The following is an 18309-nucleotide window of genomic DNA, read 5'->3' as shown; positions in this document are numbered from 1 at the left end:
GGCTCCGTGCCAGCTTCCACCCCGCATCCCAGGAGAATTCCAGAGCCTCTCCAGCACAAGCCAGCAGCCACCGAGAGGTATCTTGCCTTCCATTTGCTGGGGGTGGGGGGCGTTATTTTATTTTGGTTTTCTGCATGCAGGAGGCTTCTGGGTCGAGGTGGAGATTTGAGGGGTTGTGTTGGGAGGGTGTGGAGCAAAAGCTCCCCGAGCACCTGGGCAGGTGTTGGGTTCCAGCCAGAGCCAAACGCCAGCTTGGGAGATCCCCCCCGAGACTTGGGGCAGCTCTTCCAGCCCATCCAGCTCCACTCCTGTCCCATCCCAACCCTCCGAGGTGGAGCGGACGACACGAGGAGGCCGAGAGCGGTGGCGGGCACCGACCCCGCGCTGGCGGGGGGCAGCTTGGCTTTCAGCTCCGCAGGGGTCCAGAGAAGTCCGGGGGCTTGGAATAGGGAAGGAGAAGGGGCAGGTGTGGCTCACCAGGTGGCTTTGCAGGTTGTGCCTTTGCCTCTTTGGCAAGAGGTGCCTCTTGGGAAGGTGGCGGGAAGTGTGAAGCGAGCGGAGGCGAGGCCGCCTTGGCCGGCGCGGCGCTGGCGGGGGCAAGGAGGAGGGAGGCAGGTTGGGAGCCAAGGGAAGCACTTGAGGTTGGAATGCCGTCAGCCAAGCTGCCAAAAATCCCCCCGGAGCACCCCAGGGGATGGTGGTCCCTCCCACCGGGGTGCGCAGCTTGATTTAAGCTGGGATAAAACCCCCGATCTTCTGGGATTCCCCATTCCCGTTCCGATCCCGGCCTTATTCCTGGGTGGTGACCAACGTGCCAAACCCCACAGGAAGGTCTCAGGAGCCCTGGAGCAGAGGCTCAGAGTTTTCCAGCCTGGATTTTTTAAATGGAACACCACTAGCACGGGCCCTGTTGGGATTCCAGGTGTTTCCTTGTCCCTGAGGGAGAGAAAACATTCCCAAAAGGAGCTGGGTGGAAATCCAAATCCCAAAGGGCAAAGGAGAACACAAACCCGGATGTGGTGGGAATGGGAGTCTCCCAGGGACAAACGTCCCGGGAGAGGCGCCGGGCACAGGGAGGTGTCCGTGGTTTTTGTAGGACTTGGGAATGGGGATGGAAGGTGGATGAGCTGTAGGGTGAGAACCCAGCGGGTGCCCTCCAGGAGCCCGTCCCCGTTTCCATCTGGGATCTGTGCTTGGGGATGAGTGGGCTGGGAAAGGGAAAAGCTGGAGCGGGGGACGGACAGCCAGGATGGAAGGTCTGGTTAAAGACAAATCCCTCGGACAGACGGGCAAAATCTCTTGGGTAGACTTTTCTGGAAGGGCTCCATCCCTCTTTTCACGGGGAATCAGGGAAGGGTTTTTCCCTGAAATTTCAATTTTAGCTTCCAAAGTGAGAACCAAACCTGCTCTGGAGTGAGTTTTGATGGGAATGGGAGCTGCAGCCATCCCTGAAATTCCATTAACATCCCATGGATATACAGTGTTTGAGTGGGGGAGTATTTAGTCCAGGCTGAAGTAAGCCAGGCTTTGTTGTTCCAGTCCTAACTAATATAACTTGACTAAAAAAATAAAGTTGCTGCAGTGGGTTTGCAGAATAAAGCACTTTGAATCTCAGATTTTTTTTTTTTTTTTTTTTAATTAGCACAGTCCAATTTGCTATAATATTATTTTATACACAAAAATTTTTTTTTTTGGTCTGTCTTTATAAACTATTATAAGTGCTATTTTTGTTATAATTCAAAAATAGATATTTAGGATAAAGTTGTGCTGTTAAATATTTGTTATTTAGTAAAAATATGATTTTTTTTTTCCTCTATTGTAAACGTCGTCTGGGAAAAAAATATTAATGTTTTATCCTATTTGTTTTTAATATTAAAAAAAAAAAAAAAAAGGAAAAAAGCACTTGTGGGGTTTTTTCGTTCGGGAGTTGGTGCCGTGTGCGGTTGTGTTGCGGTCATGTGGGTTTTAATATGTACAGAATATTCTGTGTCCCGTATTAAAATGAATGTTGTGTATTTTGTGATCCCAAAATAAAACCAAACAAAACAAAAACCCATCCCTGTGGCTCCTTTCTAGAATTCCGGAATAAAAAGGGGTTGGAGCTCCCAGGTTTTGGTCTCGTGTTGCAGCTGCTGCTCCTTTGAAGGCCTTGTGGCCTCCGGGTTTCAGGGAGAACCATCCCAAAAATTGGGATAAAGTGGGATTTTGGCTCCATGGCCAAGGTGAACCCTGGTTGGTATGGACCCAAAGAGAGGAAATTCCACTTGAAAATAAAATAAGTTATGGGGACGGTGGTCAAGTCCATGAATTGAGATGTCCAGAGATTGGGAATCTCTGTCCCTGGAGATTGGACACGGTCCTGAGCCCCTGTCCAAGGTGAATCCCGGCTGACAGAGAATCCAGTACAGGAAATTCCACCTCAAAATGCAAAAAAAAAAACCCCGTAAGATGAAATATTTTTATGGGGAGGATGGTCAAGAGTTGGATCAAGACGTCCAGAGATTTGGAGTCTCCATCTCTGGAGACTGGACATGGTCCTGACCAAGGTGAGCCCTGGCTGATATGAATCCAAAACCAGGAAATTCCAAAAGAAAGTAAAAATAAAAATTTTAAAAAATTAATTTTGTGGGGAGGATGGTCAAAATTTGGATCAAGTGGGAGATGTTTGGATCTCCATCCTTGGAGACTGGACATGGACCTGAGCTACCTGTCCAAGATGAATCCTCACTGATATGGATCCAAATACAGGAAATTCTACAATAAAATAAAATAGAATAGAGTAAAATAAAATAGAATAATTAAAATAAAACCTTTTTATGGGGAGGATTATCAAAATTTGGATCAAGTGGGATTTGGAGTCTCCATCCCCGGAGATGGGATGTGGTCTTGTAGACCTGGACTAAGGTGAATTCTGGCTGATACGGATCCAAACACAGGAAACTCCACAATAAAAAAAATAAAATACAATAATAAATAAAATATAAAATAAAATTTTTATGGTCAAGCGTTGAAATAAATGGGATAGGTTTGGAGTCTGCCTCCCTGAAGATTGGACATGGACCTGAGCGAGGTGCCACAGCTCCGAGGTCCAGCCCATCCCAAGGTTTTTGGGAGCTCCAGGATTCCCCGTTTCTGCCCAGAGCTTTCTTCTCTTCCCAGGAGGAGAAAGGAGGGAAGGCAAATACCCCAGCTGCGTGTGTGTCCTGCTCCCTGCTCCCGTTTTTTTTTCAGGAATTGCTCCCTATGGAATTGGCACAGGAGAACACCACGGGCGGAGGAACAAACACCCAAGTGCTGAGTGCCCGGGGTGGAGCAGAGGGGGCAGGACACGAGAATTCTTTAATTCTTTACAAATCTATTTCTCACTTTTTTTTTTTTTTTTTTTTTTTTGGCGTTTTAAAAGATTTTATTCCATTATCAGTCTCGATGAAAGGTGAGACATGAGAGATGTAAAACTCGACGCTATTCTATCAAAAACTGACTTATTTCTTGGTTACAATGCTTTATAGATATTTTTCAACTTATTAACTTTTCCTGCACAATGCTACTATTACTTTTAACACTAATCACCAATATTTTCCCCCACGTAATCCTACTACAATACATCTTTTACAATTCTAATTCTCTAAAATACCTAATCTTTTTACGAAGTTGTGCTTTAAAACTTATTTCTAGTTCACCTCTAGTCCAAAACCTTCCTAAATCAACACACCTCATCTCAATATTTACAAATACACAAAACCAATAAAAAAAAAAAAAAAAAAAAAAATCCTAAAAATAAAATCCTAAAATCCTACAAAAATCCTACCAAACTTTAAAAATTCTTCACAAATCCGTTTCTCACATCCAAGGTGGGAATGACCGCCGTGACGATCATCATCTCCCGTTTGGGTTCCAGGGAGACTGACTCCACCTCCCCACCAAATCCCGGAGTTTTCTGGGGAGCTGGGGCTGCCGCGACGTTTTAAAACCATCAATATTTTAAACCCATCAATGTTTTAGGACGTTCTGGCCCCGGCTGGTGGGAGAAGGAGAGCTTTGGATGATGAGATGTGCCAGGATCGGCTCCTGGTGGGAGCCGCAGCTGCAGCGGAGCCGCGGCGGGCTGGGAGCGCTTAGGGTAATTAGGCAATTAGTGAAGTAATTGGCTTCTGTCTCCTTCCTCTTTTGCCCATAAACAGAGCCCTGACGGAGCCCTGGCCACGGTGGGAGCGCTGGGGAACAGGATGTTGCTTCCAGCGATGACATCCCAAGGCAAGTGCGGGAATGAACAGAGCTTTGGCTGGAAAATGTGAGACCGTGAAAGCCCAGCCCGGGTCCCTTCGGAGCAGCCCGGGGCTCCGAGGCTCCTCTCCCTCCCTTCAGAGCTTTGTGGCCGCTCTTTCCCTGTTTGGGATGTGTCCTGCCAAGGAGGGTTTTGCCGGCTCTGTCCCGGCCGGAGCCAAACTCCACCCTTGGGTCGCGCTCATCGCCGCTCCCGTCCCCTGCCCAGCCCGGGGTGGCACCTCCCCGTCCTTTCTGATCCCGTCCAAACCCCACAAACCCCGTCTGTCACCTCTGTCCGAGCAGGGGAGGTCATTTCCTTTTGGGATTTCTCCGCTCCCCTCCCTTTGCTTGGATTTATTTATATTTTATTGGTATTTATGGCTGTCAGCGCGGAGCTGCACCACCCCTGGAGTGGGATGAGGCCGCTCCAACAGAAGCAGGGAGAGGGTTTTTTGGTTTTTTTTTGGTTTTTTTTTGGGATGGCCTCACGGGAGCAGCTGGATCCCGGCTCAGGTCCCTCGGACTCCGTGTTCTTTCCACTCGGCGCCGGCTCCGGGGCTCACGTTACTCCCTTGGTTTTTAACTCGAGCTGAACTCTTGGAAAGTTTCTTTTTAAAGGTTGTGTGTGAGAGAGCACAGGAAAGGTGTGTGAACGCATCCAGGGGTTTTTATTTTTTTTCCCCTCTGTTTTCATCCTTTTTTTTTTTTTTTTTTTTTTTTTTTCCCTTCTGAACACAAAAAGGAATTTTGGCTCCTGCAAAATCAAATGGGGTTCTGGAGTGGCCTTGTGTCCTCTTAAAATGTGGATTTAACCTGAAAATCTCCAGGCTCGGGCCATTCCAAGGTAGAGCTGAGCAAAAAAGTTGAGCTAAAATCCTGAAGTGTCCTTAAATAACATTTACAGCAATTACAGAAAGGAGAGAAATGGCAGAAAGGGGTGGATTTCCAGGTGGTTTCTCGGCACCGTTTTTCTCCAGAATATTTTAGGAGCTCTGGTGGACCCTGTGCTCTGGTCTTGGCTGGAATTAAAACATGGAAGGTGCCTTGGAATAAAATAAAATTGAATAAAACAGAATATTCTGGAAGGGGAAAATCCAGGCAGAGCTCAGAGCCCCTTGCAGGGCCTGGAGGGGCTCCAGGAGAGCTGGAGAGGGACTGGGGACAAGGGACAGAGGGACAGGAGCCAGGGAATGGCTCCCACTGGGAAAGGGGAGATTGGGCTGGGATCTTTTGAAGGAATTGCTGGCTGGGAGGGTGGGGAGGGGCTGGGCTGGAATTCCCAGATTTGCTGTGGCTGCCCCTGGATCCCTGGCAGTGCCCAAGGCCAGGTTGGAGCCCCCTGGGACAGTGGGAGCTGTCCCTGGGGTGGATGGGATGGGATTTGAGGTCCCTTCCCACCCAAACCATTCCATGGAGAATTCACTTCCCCCCAGTTTTAGACTCTTGGGGTGAAAGGAGCTCGGAATTCTCTGTGCTGACATCCAATTCCCTGCTGGCATCCTGAGAAAAACTGGATGAAACCCTAAAATAGCTCCTAATAAATCTTCCAAAGTGTTGGGGTAATAATTCAGAGTACCTGGATGGCCTCAGTGCTCGATCTGGACTTTTAAAAATGATAAACTGTGGCAGCAAACAGCATGTAAAGTGCTGGAATGGCAAATGGAATTCTGGCAAATATTCCCTTTTCAAGGTCTCCCCCTGTGCTCAGAATAAAGGATTTTGATTTTATCCCAGGCTACAAATGAAAATTTCCTTTTACAAGAGATGATTACACCAAAATCCTGACTTGCAGCGTCTCCCTGATTATTTATTTAACAGCTGGCGTGGGATTTTTGATGGGATAAAACACAAATGAGAAAGGTTTGCGTGTAAAAATGTGGGAAAGGGAGGGTCAGGGAAGCTTGGAGGCTGTGGCTGGGGTCTCGGTGGGTTTGTGTGGGGTTTTTTTTGGGAATAATCTGCAGCAGAGAGACCCAAAATTAGGGAATGATGGGTGGGTTAGGCTACAACATCCCTGTGAGGCTTCACGTTTGTTCCTGGGGGTGGTTTAAGAGGAGGTTCCTGAGGTTTTCATGGAATCATCCTCATAAAAACACGGAATGAGTTGGAAGGGACCTTACAAATCCCCTAATTCCAGCTGTTCCTGCCACGGGGAGGAATGCCATTGGTTATCCATGTGAAAACCAGGAACTGGTCCTTCCACGTTGGCCTGAGATTCCCAGAGACCGGGAAGATCCGAGAGGTTGCAAGGCCAGGTCCTGGATGGAGACCTCGGGAAAGGTCTTGGTCAGCGTGGAATTCCCAAACACGGAGAGGTGATGTGACATTCCCTTAAGGTAAAGAATCCTGGAATATCCTGAGTGGGAAGGAACCCACAGGGATCATGGATCCGACTCCTTCCCTGGGATGTTCCCAACAATGCCACCCTGTCCATGGTGGTGCTTTCCAAACGCTCCTGGAGCTCTGGCAGCCTTGGGAATGTGGCCATTCCCTGGGGAGCTGTTCCAGTGCCCCACCACCCTCTGGATGAGGAATCTTTTCCTGATTTCCAGCCTAAGCCTCCCTGGAGCAGCTCCAGCCATTCCCTGGATCCTGTCCCTGTCACAGGGAACAGAGATGGGAGCTGCAGATCCCAACAGATCTCCCTCTTCTCCCGCTGAACATTCCACGTGCCCTCATCCACTCCTGACATGGCTCCTCCAGACCCTTTCCCATCCTCGTGGCCCTCCTTTGGAAGTTCTCCAAGAGTTCTGGACCTTTCTTGGATGGTGGTTGCCCAAAGCTGCCCCAGAGCAGAGCAGGACAATCCCCTCCTCCGGCCGCATCCTTGAATCCCCCGCTGATCCCGGGGATTTCAAACCCGAGCGTTCCCTGAGATTTCCAGGCAGCAGCTTTAACAATCCATTCCCTCACACTGAGAAAATTCCCTTTCGGTCGTCGAAAATTCCCTTTTAATAGTTGAAACTTCCCTTTTGATAATCAAACCCCATCATCCAAACGACCTTCCCGGCATCTTCCAGTTCGCGTTTCAATTCCACGTCCTCCTCCAGCACCGGACAAAGTCAATGGATGTCTTTTTTTCCGGTGCTGGAAGCTGGATCAGGCCTTTCCACACTTTTTTTTCCCCATTATAAATGTAGATGGGATCTGTATTTATGTCTGTTTGTCCTGAGGTATCGAGTTTGGAGCGTTTGTTATGGAATGAGAGCTCCTTTTCCAGGGTGAGGAGCAGTTTTCTCTGGCATGGCAGCCGTGTTTAGTCTACATTCCCAGATCCCTTTTCCTTGAACAATATTTGCCCAATTACGGCTTCACGGATTCGCTTGGCTCGGGAGGGAAAGGTGATTTTTGGGACGTGCTTGGCGTGGATTGCAGGGAATGACCCCAGAAAAGAGGGATGTGCTCCTTGCGTATCCGTGAAATGCAGGAGCGCCTCTGGTGTCCCGCTGTAGGGAATTCCTGCCTCTGAGCACGGCTGGGAATGTGCAGGGAGGGAAAGGGAATATCCTGGGATCTGCGAACGTCGGCCCAGGTGGGCACTTGGATCGGGAATGGTGTCCAGCAGGATCTGGGAAGGGATTGTCCCCCTGTGCCGGGCACTGCTGAGGCCACACCTTGAGGGTCGTGTCTGGTTCTGGGCCACACAGTGCAGGACATGGAGGGGCTGGAGCGTGCCCAGGGCAGGGAACGGAGCTGGGAAGGGGCTGGGGGAGTTCCTGAGGGAGCTGGGAAGGGGCTGGAGAATTCCTGAGGGAGCTGGGAAGGGGCTGGAGAGCTCCTGAGGGAGCTGGGAAGGGGCTGGAGAATTCCTGAGGGAGCTGGGAAGGGGCTGGGGAATTCCTGAGGGAGCTGGGAAGGGGCTGGAGAATTCCTGAGGGAGCTGGGAAGGGGCTGGGGAGTTCCTGAGGGAGCTGGGAAGGGACTGGGGAGTTCCTGAGGGGGCTGGAGAACTCCTGAGGGAGCTGGGAAGGGGCTGGAGAGTTCCTGAGGGAGCTGGGAAGGGGCTGGAGAATTCCTGAGGGAGCTGGGAAGGGGCTGGAGAATTCCTGAGGGATCTGGGAAGGGGCTGGAGAATTCCTGAGGGATCTGGGAAGGGGCTGGAGAATTCCTGAGGGAGCTGGGAAGGGGCTGGAGAATTCCTGAGGGAGCTGGGAAGGGGCTGGAGAATTCCTGAGGGAGCTGGGAAGGGGCTGGGGAGTTCCTGAGGGAGCTGGGAAGGGGCTGGAGAATTCCTGAGGGATCTGGGAAGGGGCTGGAGAATTCCTGAGGGATCTGGGAAGGGGCTGGAGAATTCCTGAGGGAGCTGGGAAGGGGCTGGAGAATTCCTGAGGGAGCTGGGAAGGGGCTGGGGAGTTCCTGAGGGAGCTGGGAAGGGGCTGGAGAGTTCCTGAGGGAGCTGGGAAGGGGCTGGAGAGTTCCTGAGGGAGCTGGGAAGGGGCTGGAGAATTCCTGAGGGAGCTGGGAAGGGGCTGAGCCTGGAGCAAAGGAGGCTCAGGGGGGACCTTGTGGCTCTGCACAGCTCCTGCCAGGAGGGGACAGCCGGGGGGTCGGGCTGGGAACAGGGAACAGGGACAGGAGGAGAGGGAACGGCCTCAGGGGAGCCTCGGGGTGGGCATCAGCTGGAATTTCCTCATGGGATGGATGCTCAGGCCTTGGAAGTGCCCAGGGAGATTTGGAGTGCCCATCCCTGGAGGTATCCAAGGAATTCCTGGATGTGGCACTCAGTGCCAAGGTGGGGATCGGGCGCAGCTTGGACTGGATGATCCTGGAGGGATTTTCCAACCTCAGTGATCCTGGGATTCTGTGCATTTTGAGGTTGGACCAGATAATCCCCTTCCAACCCGAATTATTCCAAGAAATCTTGGAAAAAATAGGGGAGGTAGAGATGGAAACCTTTCCTAGCTAAACCTTAGGCCGGGTCTAGGAGTTGGTCGAGAAGTCCTGGCCTGGTGAAGCACCAGGATTATTCCGTAGCCTCCACGTAAATCCAGGTGGGATGTGTGTCCCACACAATTCCTGTGTGGAAGAAACGTTTCCCCACAAAAATGCACATTTGTGTGGGGTTAAAACAGATCCATCCCTGATCCTGGGAAAACGGTGGAGTTTATCCACACAAAGTCGGGGATGGCTCAGAACCCCGCAGGAGAGACGGGAAAGGGGAGCAGCTCCCGAATAAACTGAGTTTGGAGGGAATAACTGGATAATTTGGAGTGGAAGGGACCTGCAGTGATCCCCTCATCTGCCCAGGAAGGGACAATCCATCTGAAGTGGGATCTTCTCTCCCGGCGCTGTGGCCTGGAAAGCACTTGGGAAGGCTGGAAAAGGCTGGAAAAGTGAGGGATTGGGAAGCACTGGCAGCGCAGCGGGTTAAGCCTGGCTCGCTCCAAGGGCTGGGCTTTGACCACAAAGCCTCATCCCAGCCCCAGGGGAGGATGTCGTGGGTGTCCTGGGCTCCCGTCACGTCGTGGGGTCGGACACTCCGGCGTTTCCCATTCCGAAGCTCCGCCTCTGGCCGAGCCAGAGCTTCTCCTGCCGGAGTTTATTTAAACCCAGGAGCACCAGAATGGCTTTTGCAGGAGCCTCATTAAGCCATTATTGCGTCTATTAATAAAGCAGAACGTTTCCTCTGCTGGACATTCATCCCTGGGTGGATGCGCTCCATGGGGCGGGAAAGGGGCCTCTGGACAAATCTGGAGTGAGGAAATTGATGGATCAGGTTACTCCAAGAAAATTAACCAGTGTTTGTCCACGGAAAAGCAGGAAAAATGGATCCGGGGAGCCCCCAGAGCCATCCTGCTGTTCGAGATGGGGGAGGCTGATGTATAGGGAAGGCCCTTGGGATCAATCAATTAGGGATTACAGGATTTGGAATGTTGGAATTGTCCGGGCCGCCCCTGGAGTCTCAGCGAGAGCCGTTATCAGGTACTGCTGGTAAGGCCCTGGAGGCCCCAGGGGGAATTAATTAATGTCTTTGTTCCACTCATCCCCAAAATTCCCCATCCCCAAAATTCCCCATCTCCTGTGGATCACTGTCCCAATCATTCCCAAAATTCCCCATCTCCTGTGGATCATTGTCCCACCCCAAATTTCCCCATCTCCTGTGGATCATTGTTCCACTCATTCCCAAAATTCCTCATCTCCTGTGGATCACTGTCCCACTCATTCCCAAAATTCCCCATCTCCTGTGGATCATTGTCCCACCCCAAATTTCCCCATCTCCTGTGGATCATTGTTCCGCTCATTCCCAAAATTCCCCATCTCCTGTGGATTGTTGTTCCACTGATTCCCAAAATTCCTCATCTCCTGTGGATCATTGTTCCACTCATTCCCCAAATTCCCCATTTCCTGTGGATTATTGTCCCACTCATTCCCAAAATTCCCCATCTCCTGTGGATCATTGTCCCACTCATTCCCAAAACTCCCCATCTCCTGTGGATCATTGTTCCATCCCCAAAATTCCCCATCTCCTGTGGATCATTGTTCCACTCATTCCCAAAATTCCTCATCTCCTGTGGATCATTGTTCCACTGATTCCCAAAATTCCCCATCTCCTGTGGATCATTGTTCCATCCCCAAAATTCCCCATTTCCTGTGGATCATTGTCCCATCCCCAAAATTCCCCATCTCCTGTGTATCATTGTCCCACTCATTCCCAAAATTCCCCATCTCCTGTGGATCACTGTCCCACTCATTCCCAAAATTCCCCATCTTCTGTGGATCATTGTCCCACTCATTCCCAAAATTCCCCATCTCATGTGGATCATTGTCCCACTCATTCCCAAAATTCCCCATCTCCTGTGGATCATTGTCCCATCCCCAAAATTCCCCATCTCCTGTGGATCATTGTTCCACTGATTCCCAAAATTCCCCATCTCCTGTGGATCATTGTTCCACTGATTCCCAAAATTCCCCATCTCCTATGGATCATTGTTCCATCCCCAAAATTCCCCACCTCTTGTGGATCGTTGTCCCACTCATTCCCAAAATTCCTCGTCTCCTGTGGGTTGTTGTCCCTTTCCGGGCCGCTGATGGGGTGAGGTGACCACTGCAGGTCCCTTCCACCCTGAGTTATCCAATGATTCCCTGAGTTTATTTGGGAACTGCTCCCCTTTCCCGTCTCTCCTGCTGGGTTCTGAGCCATCCCCAGCTTTGTGTGGCTGTTTTCCTGGGATCAGGGATGGATCCGGGTTAGCCCTTTACCTGTGTTGTGCCTTGCCGTAGGCATTCCACAGGAGTTTCCCGGGGAAGATTCCCATCTTGAAGAAATCAGGAGAACCCATCGCTTCCCTGCTTCATCCCCCTCTTGGTTTGTTCCACTTGGAATTTTTCTGACTCCCGGACATTCATTCCTGCTCTGCCTTTCGCCACCGGGATCCAGATTTCACTTCCTGGGAAAGAGTTTGTGGGATGGGATCAAGCCAGATCCCGTTTTTTGATAAACTGAGCAAAAAAATTTTGAGCTGCCTCAGGAATAATTTCTCTGTGCTTTCCCAAGAATCATTCCTTAACTCATCTTCCTTTTAAAAATCTGGGACACAAACTCTGCCCACATTTCCCACATCCATCCTGGCGGTGGGGAAACCACCAAGGAGAATCCATCTGCCTCCAAAATCCGCCTTTGGAGATCCCATTCCGTTTTTCCTTCTCCCAGCCTTGTGACGTGACCCATCCTCATGATCTGAAATCTTGGAGGAGATCTGGAATCTTTGGAGAAGCCGTTTTTCGGGAGATGTTGTGGCTGCCTCATCCCTGGGAGTGTCCAAGGTCAGGCTGGATGGGGTTTGGAGCAACCTGGGATGGTGGGATGTGTCCCATGGCGGGGGGTGGGATAAGCTGGGCTTTAATCCTTCCAATCCAAGACATTCCATGTTCCGCGTGTCCAACACCTCTGTTTAGTCAGGAGAGCTGTGAGAATTCAGATGGCTCCAAGTTCCTTACTCCATTTTAAAAGGAAAACCTCTCCAAGTCATCTTAAAACCAGGTTTTAGTGTTGCCATGAAGTCCAAGGCTGCCCAAGCTGGGATCCCCCGAGCTGGGCCGTGGCTGTGTGGATTTGGTGGGTCTGGGAATGCCATTCCGGCCTGGAATCCCACACGGGCACAGGTGTGGGATCAAAGATGCCATGGGAGCTCTTGGATCACCCCTTTTCTCCTGGCTTTGCCCACCTGAGGCTCCACAAATGACCTTGACCATGGAAGTTGGGAAAAATGGGACAAAGTTCCCGGCACCAGGAGCCAGAGGATTTTTCAGAGGGAAAATGTGAATGATTGGAAAGGATTAGAGGGCTCGATCACCTTTCCCATGGGAAAAGGCTGGGAGAGCTGGGAATGTTCCCCTGGAGAAGGGAAAAATCCAGGGAATCCTCAGAGTCCCTGGAGGGGCTCCAGGAGAGCTGGAGAGGGACTGGGGACAAGGGACAGAGGGACAGGAGGCAGGGAATGGCTCCCACTGGGAAAGGGGAGATTGGGCTGGGATCTTTTGATGGAATTGCTGGCTGGGAGGGTGGGGAGGGGCTGGGCTGGAATTCCCAGATTTGCTGTGGCTGCCCCTGGATCCTTGGCAGTGCCCAAGGCCAGGTTGGACATTGGGGCTTGGATCCACCTGGGATAGTGGGAGGTGTCCCTGCCCATGGATGGGTGGGAATGGGGCCTTTAAGGTCCTTCCCACCCAAACCATTCCATGATCCCATGAAATTATCCCCAGGTCTGAGGTGTTTGTAGGATCTGGTCCTTCTCTGGGTGGCCCAATCCCACTTCCTCCAGGCAGGGATGAGCTCGGGGCATTAGGGAACATTCCAGCCCACTTCCAGCCAGGGTTTCCAGACCCTCCATGTTCCCTCTGAAGTTCTGTGCAGAGACTTCCAGGGATGCTCCAGCATCCTGCAGGGAGCTGCTTTGGGAATGTCAGCAGTGGGCAGGGAACGCGGCTCCCAAAAATGCCATTTGGGATTTCTTGGGAGCCATGTTCCTGCAGGTGTGAGGATGCAGCCAGAGGACAGGATCCTGCTGGCAAAATTCCTGCAGGTCCTTCTAGAGCAGTGGTTGTACATTGGCTACTCCATAGGAATTGTGGAATCATGGAATGGTTTGGATTGGAGGGACCTTAAAGCCCATCCAGTTCCACCCAGGGACATCTCCCACTATCCCAGGTGGATCCAAGCCCCAGTGTCCAACCTGGCCTTGGGCACTGCCAGGGATCCAGGGGCAGCCACAGCAAATCTGGGAATTCCATTCCAAGGTCTTCCCCACCCTCCTGCACTGATAAATCCCAGGATTGAGACTGAAAGGGAATTTCCACCTGTTCCATGTCTGCTGTGGGAATGTTTGTGCCAGGGCCGAGTGTCCTGGTGTCGGTGCCGGGGCAGGGAGAGGATCCTGGATCAGGATTCCCCCATCCCACACTTTTTTTTTGGGGGGAGGAGACACCTTCCCAAAGTATCCTTGTGATGTGGGGATGAGGAGAGGAAGTGTTTGGATGTTTCCCTGTGGGATGAATTTTGTTGCTGCTGCGAATCCAAGTGCAAGGGAGCCGGGGCTGCCCGGCCCCATCCCACTGGGATGTGGAATCATGGAAGGGGCTGAAGGAGCCGTTGGGAACGCGAGGGTGGGAAGGGCGCACCCGAGGCTGGACTCGGGTGTGGACACGGCTTTTTGGGATGTTACTGAATCCCGATCCCGACTGCCCCCATCCAAGAGCTCTCGGAGCCAGATCCTGGCGCTGGGCACCGGGATCCAGCACATTCCATGGCTGTGCTGCCTTGCTGCCCTCTGCAGGTCCCGTGTCCGGGCTCAGCCCATCCCGTATCCCCGGGAAACAGCCCTGGCCTGGCTCAGGCCGCTCCCCCCCATCCCAGCATCCCAAAATAACCGCGCTGTGCTGCAGCTCCCGCCATCCCCGCATCCCAAAATAACCGCGCTGTGCTGCAGCCGGACTCCGAGGGCAGCCGGGCACTGGAGCAGCAGCCGGGGCCAGCTGTGCCAAAGGGCGCCCGCAGCATTCCCGGGCAGCTTTTCCAGGGCTTTTCGCAGCTGGAGGAGCGCGTGGGATGGATGTGAGTCAGCCCAGGAGTGGCTCTGGATGCGGAGGTGCCTGGGAGATGCTTCCTGAAGCATCTGTGCTGGGAGTGCGTGGAGGGACTCAGGGATGCAGGAGCTCATCCAGCTGCAAAAATTCCCTCCAGTTCCTTGGAAAAACCCAGTTCTCTGCGTAATTATCACTGCAGGCGATTCCCAGTGTTGTCTGGGAAGTTTTTCTGTGCACAGACTGGATCTGGAGCTTTCTCTTCCCTCTTTCTGCTGGGTAAATCCAGGTCCCTGCTCCTATTCCACCCTCGCTTTTCCTTCCCAGGAAATCTCTCCTGGCCCAAGAGGCCGAGCTGGAATTTGGGCTGGTTCAGAATATCCACGCTTCCATCTGATCCCGACCCAGGCTCTGACCTGGAACAGCAGGAATCCGGACTTGGAGCTCCAGGATATTTCTTAGCTCCACTTCCAGAGGCTGTGATTGGATGGGATCCAGAGGAGTCCAAATAAAATACCAGGGGCAGCTTGGGTTCTGCAGGCACTGAGGAAATCCAAACCTTAAAAAGAAGGAAAAACTTGAAACCCTCCCCACCCCCAGGTTCTCCAACACTTCATTTTCGCAGGCAGGGTTTGGATTTGGCATCCAATGAATCTCCAAACACCCCAAAATCCAGGAGTTCTGCAATTCCACAAGGCCTTTTCCCTGGGAATTTGGAAACACCTTGTTAGAGAAAGGAGCTTTGCAATTATCCTGAGTGTCCAAATGGAAAAATTGAGCTCAGCTGGGGCTTTGCCAAGGTTATCCCAACGGTGGCAGGGTGGGAACGAGGTGGCAAAGGCACTTCCCAGAAAATCCGAGTTTAAGTGAGAGGCAGGATCGCTCTGAGATTTCCAGGAACAATCCCTGCTTCCCAGAGCTGCCTTTTACAAAATTCCACAGCAGCCGAGTAGCTCCAAGGTGGGAAAATTTGGGATGAAACCCGACTGTGACAACCACATCTCTGGAGAGTGGGAATGCCTCAGAGCTGGAAGTTGTTTTGGGCTCCAGTGGGATGGGAAAATCCCACTTCGAGGACTGGGGAATTCCACCTTCCAGGACCTGGAGTCCTGCATTGGTTCCTGGGGTTGCACGGATCACGTTTTCCTTTTCATGGGAATTTTTTGGCGGCTGAGTATCAAAGCTCTGCTCGGCAGGCCGTGGATTCCCTCTGGAGGGATTCCCACTGGAGGGATTCCCACTGGGAATGTGGGAGGTGGCACCCGAGGCTAAACAGGAGGAGCAGATGGGTCAGCAGAAGGAGAAGCAGGAGAGGGAATTGGTTTGTGATTCCTTCACACACCAAACAGCAGAAAATATGGGAATTTTAGGTCATGGCTGAAAAAAAGGAGTCAGCGGGGTGGAGGAGCGGCTGGAATTTGTTGTAGATTGGGTCAAGGTGGGGAAAAAAACAGAAGAAAGGATATTTTTGTGGGAAAATCGACGCGATTTTGGTTCCCTGCCTTGTGTCCCTGTGTGTGCTTCCCTGGGCTCGGGAAAAGCATGGATTCCATCCTGGGACACATGGGTGGATCTGATCCTCCATGCTGGTGGTTGAGGAATTCTGAATTCCCAAACTTCTCCAGCATATTTGGAGCTGACGGATAGAATCAGTCCCCAGAATTCCCTAATTTTTGTTTGTTTGTTTGTTTGTTTGAGGCCTTGCTGGTGCCTCTGCACAGTGGTTGTCGGATCCTGCTCGGATCCGGGGAGATCCTGCTAATCCGAGGGAGATGGGAAGCGAATAAGCACCAAAAAGCTAATTAAATTAATCATTCATTAATTTCAATTAATTTCTCCACCTCCAAGAGGGGACGCAGCTGCCAAAAGGAGGGACAGAGCCTGAAACGCCGGGTCTGGAGCGGAGGATTTGGGATGAAGGATGAGTTTGCTACGCAAGCAGCCGCGGAGGGAATTCCGAGGGCAATTCCGGCTTCCTGGTACCTTTGCCCAGGTAAGAGGTCGCTGGAATTCCAGCAGCAGGCATGGGGAGATTGGATTGGAACCAGATGTCAGGAAGTGCGAGCTCCAAACGTGTGGAAGGGCCCCCCGGCCATGGCGGCGCGGCCCGAACAAGGGGTCATTCACCGAGCAATTATCGGCATCCCGCGGCTCCGGGCCCCAAAATACGGGAATCGACCTCCGGGAGCTTTCCCGGGAATTCCAGGGAGATCTAGCTGGGATGAATGGATCTCCCATTCACTGTGGAAATGCTCCCGACATGGTTTTGCCTCGAGGCACAGCTTGGGGAAAAAAAAAAAATAATTGGGAAGAGAGGCCAGGATCTCTCCCTGTCCCTCAGCTCCCGTTGGAGCTTCCAAGGATCGTGTTTTCCAAGTTTTCCCTTGGGAGCTGTTGGATCATCCAGGCAGAAACCTGAGGTTGTTCAGTCCAGGGGTGCTTCAGGTGTTTAAAAAGGGCTGGGGGACTCTGAGATGCAGATTCCATAAATTATCTGGGAGTTGTGGTCGGAGCAGGGATACCCGGGTGGGATTTTCTGGCCTGGCTTTTGTAGGAGGTCGGAGTCTTTGGATTTAAGGAGTTTTTGGTGCTCTTACAATCACTGAAATGACCATGGAAATTGACATTGTCTTTCCTCCTTGTTATCCCACATCGCCCCAGTTTATATCAGCTTGGTCCGAAGAACCACGAAGGGTGGGTTTGGGAGAGATTCTCCCATTTATTTTCATGGATAAACCTTCAAGAATAATGGTTAAAAAACCAGTTTTGAGGCTGGAATTGTGGCTTATGATTTTCAATTTTTTTTTTTTTTTCAGTTTTCCTTTCTTCTCCACTCTTTCTTCTCCAAAGAAAGCCTCCCAAAAACTCACCAGTCATTCCTGGAAGTGTCCAAGGCCAGGCTGGATGAGCTTGGAGCAACCTGGGATAGTGGAAAATGTCCCTGCCCATGGCAGGATGTGACACTGCATGGGCTTTAAGGTCCCTTTCCATCCAAACCATTCCAGGATTCTGGAGCCAGGCTGGGAGAGCTGGGAATGCTCCCTTGGAGAAGGGAAAAATCCAGGGAATGCTCAGAGTCCCTGAAGGGGCTCCAGGAGAGCTGGAGAGGGACTGGGGACAAGGGACAGAGGGACAGGAGCCAGGGAATGGCTCCCACTGGGAAAGGGGAGATTGGGCTGGGATCTTGGCAAGGAATTCCTGGCTGGGAGGGTGGGGAGGGGCTGGGCTGGAATTCCCAGATTTGCTGTGGCTGCCCCTGGATCCCTGGGAATGTCCAAGGCCAGGTTGGACAGTGGGATTGGATCCACCTGGGACACTGGGGGGGAATGGGATGGGACTTAAGGTCCTTCCCACCCAAACCATTCCATGATTCCATGACCTTACGCCCGACCAGTTTTCCAAGCTCAAGATGATCCAGTATTTGGCTTCTTTTCTGACTGCATCCCTTGACTTTTCCACACTCCTGATTTCCTGCAGGAGGTGGAAGGTCAGGATACAAACTCATCCCATGGAGAAGAGCTTATCCCAGGGAATATTTGGGAACCACCAGCTCCAGCTGCTGAGCACTCCCCAGTGGATAAATCCCGCTGTGGGGTAGGAGAAGATGTCCCAGTCCCTGCCTGGTGCCCCAAGAAATCTCCATGAAGCTGTTCCAGCTCCCAAGGTCCATGGAAGCCGCTCCATAAGGATCGGGACACACCTGGAGGGAGCTGGTTTTCAGTGGAGCCTCCATTTACGCGTGTGGATATGGAAACTGTTCCCTCAGGATCCATTGAAAGAGGGTTTGTTGGGCCTCACGGGAATGGAGCAGCAGGAGTTTGGATCAGCCCCTTTTTGAGGGAAAATATTCCTGAGGTTTGTGGTGGGGAAAGGTGGGTGTTTAAACCTGGATCAGATCCTCGCTCCCTGCCTGATCTCCACAGCCCTGGAATGTGTCACACCTGGCAAGGTGAGGGCTTGGATTCCCACCTTGCTCCCAGCTGGATTTAGGGAGGTGAGGGAATGTCCAGCTGAGGGGGTCCC

The sequence above is a fragment of the Vidua macroura genome, chromosome 4 (assembly GCF_024509145.1).
Source record: "Vidua macroura isolate BioBank_ID:100142 chromosome 4, ASM2450914v1, whole genome shotgun sequence".
NCBI lineage: Eukaryota > Metazoa > Chordata > Aves > Passeriformes > Viduidae > Vidua > Vidua macroura.
This window is presented reverse-complemented; position numbering follows the sequence as displayed.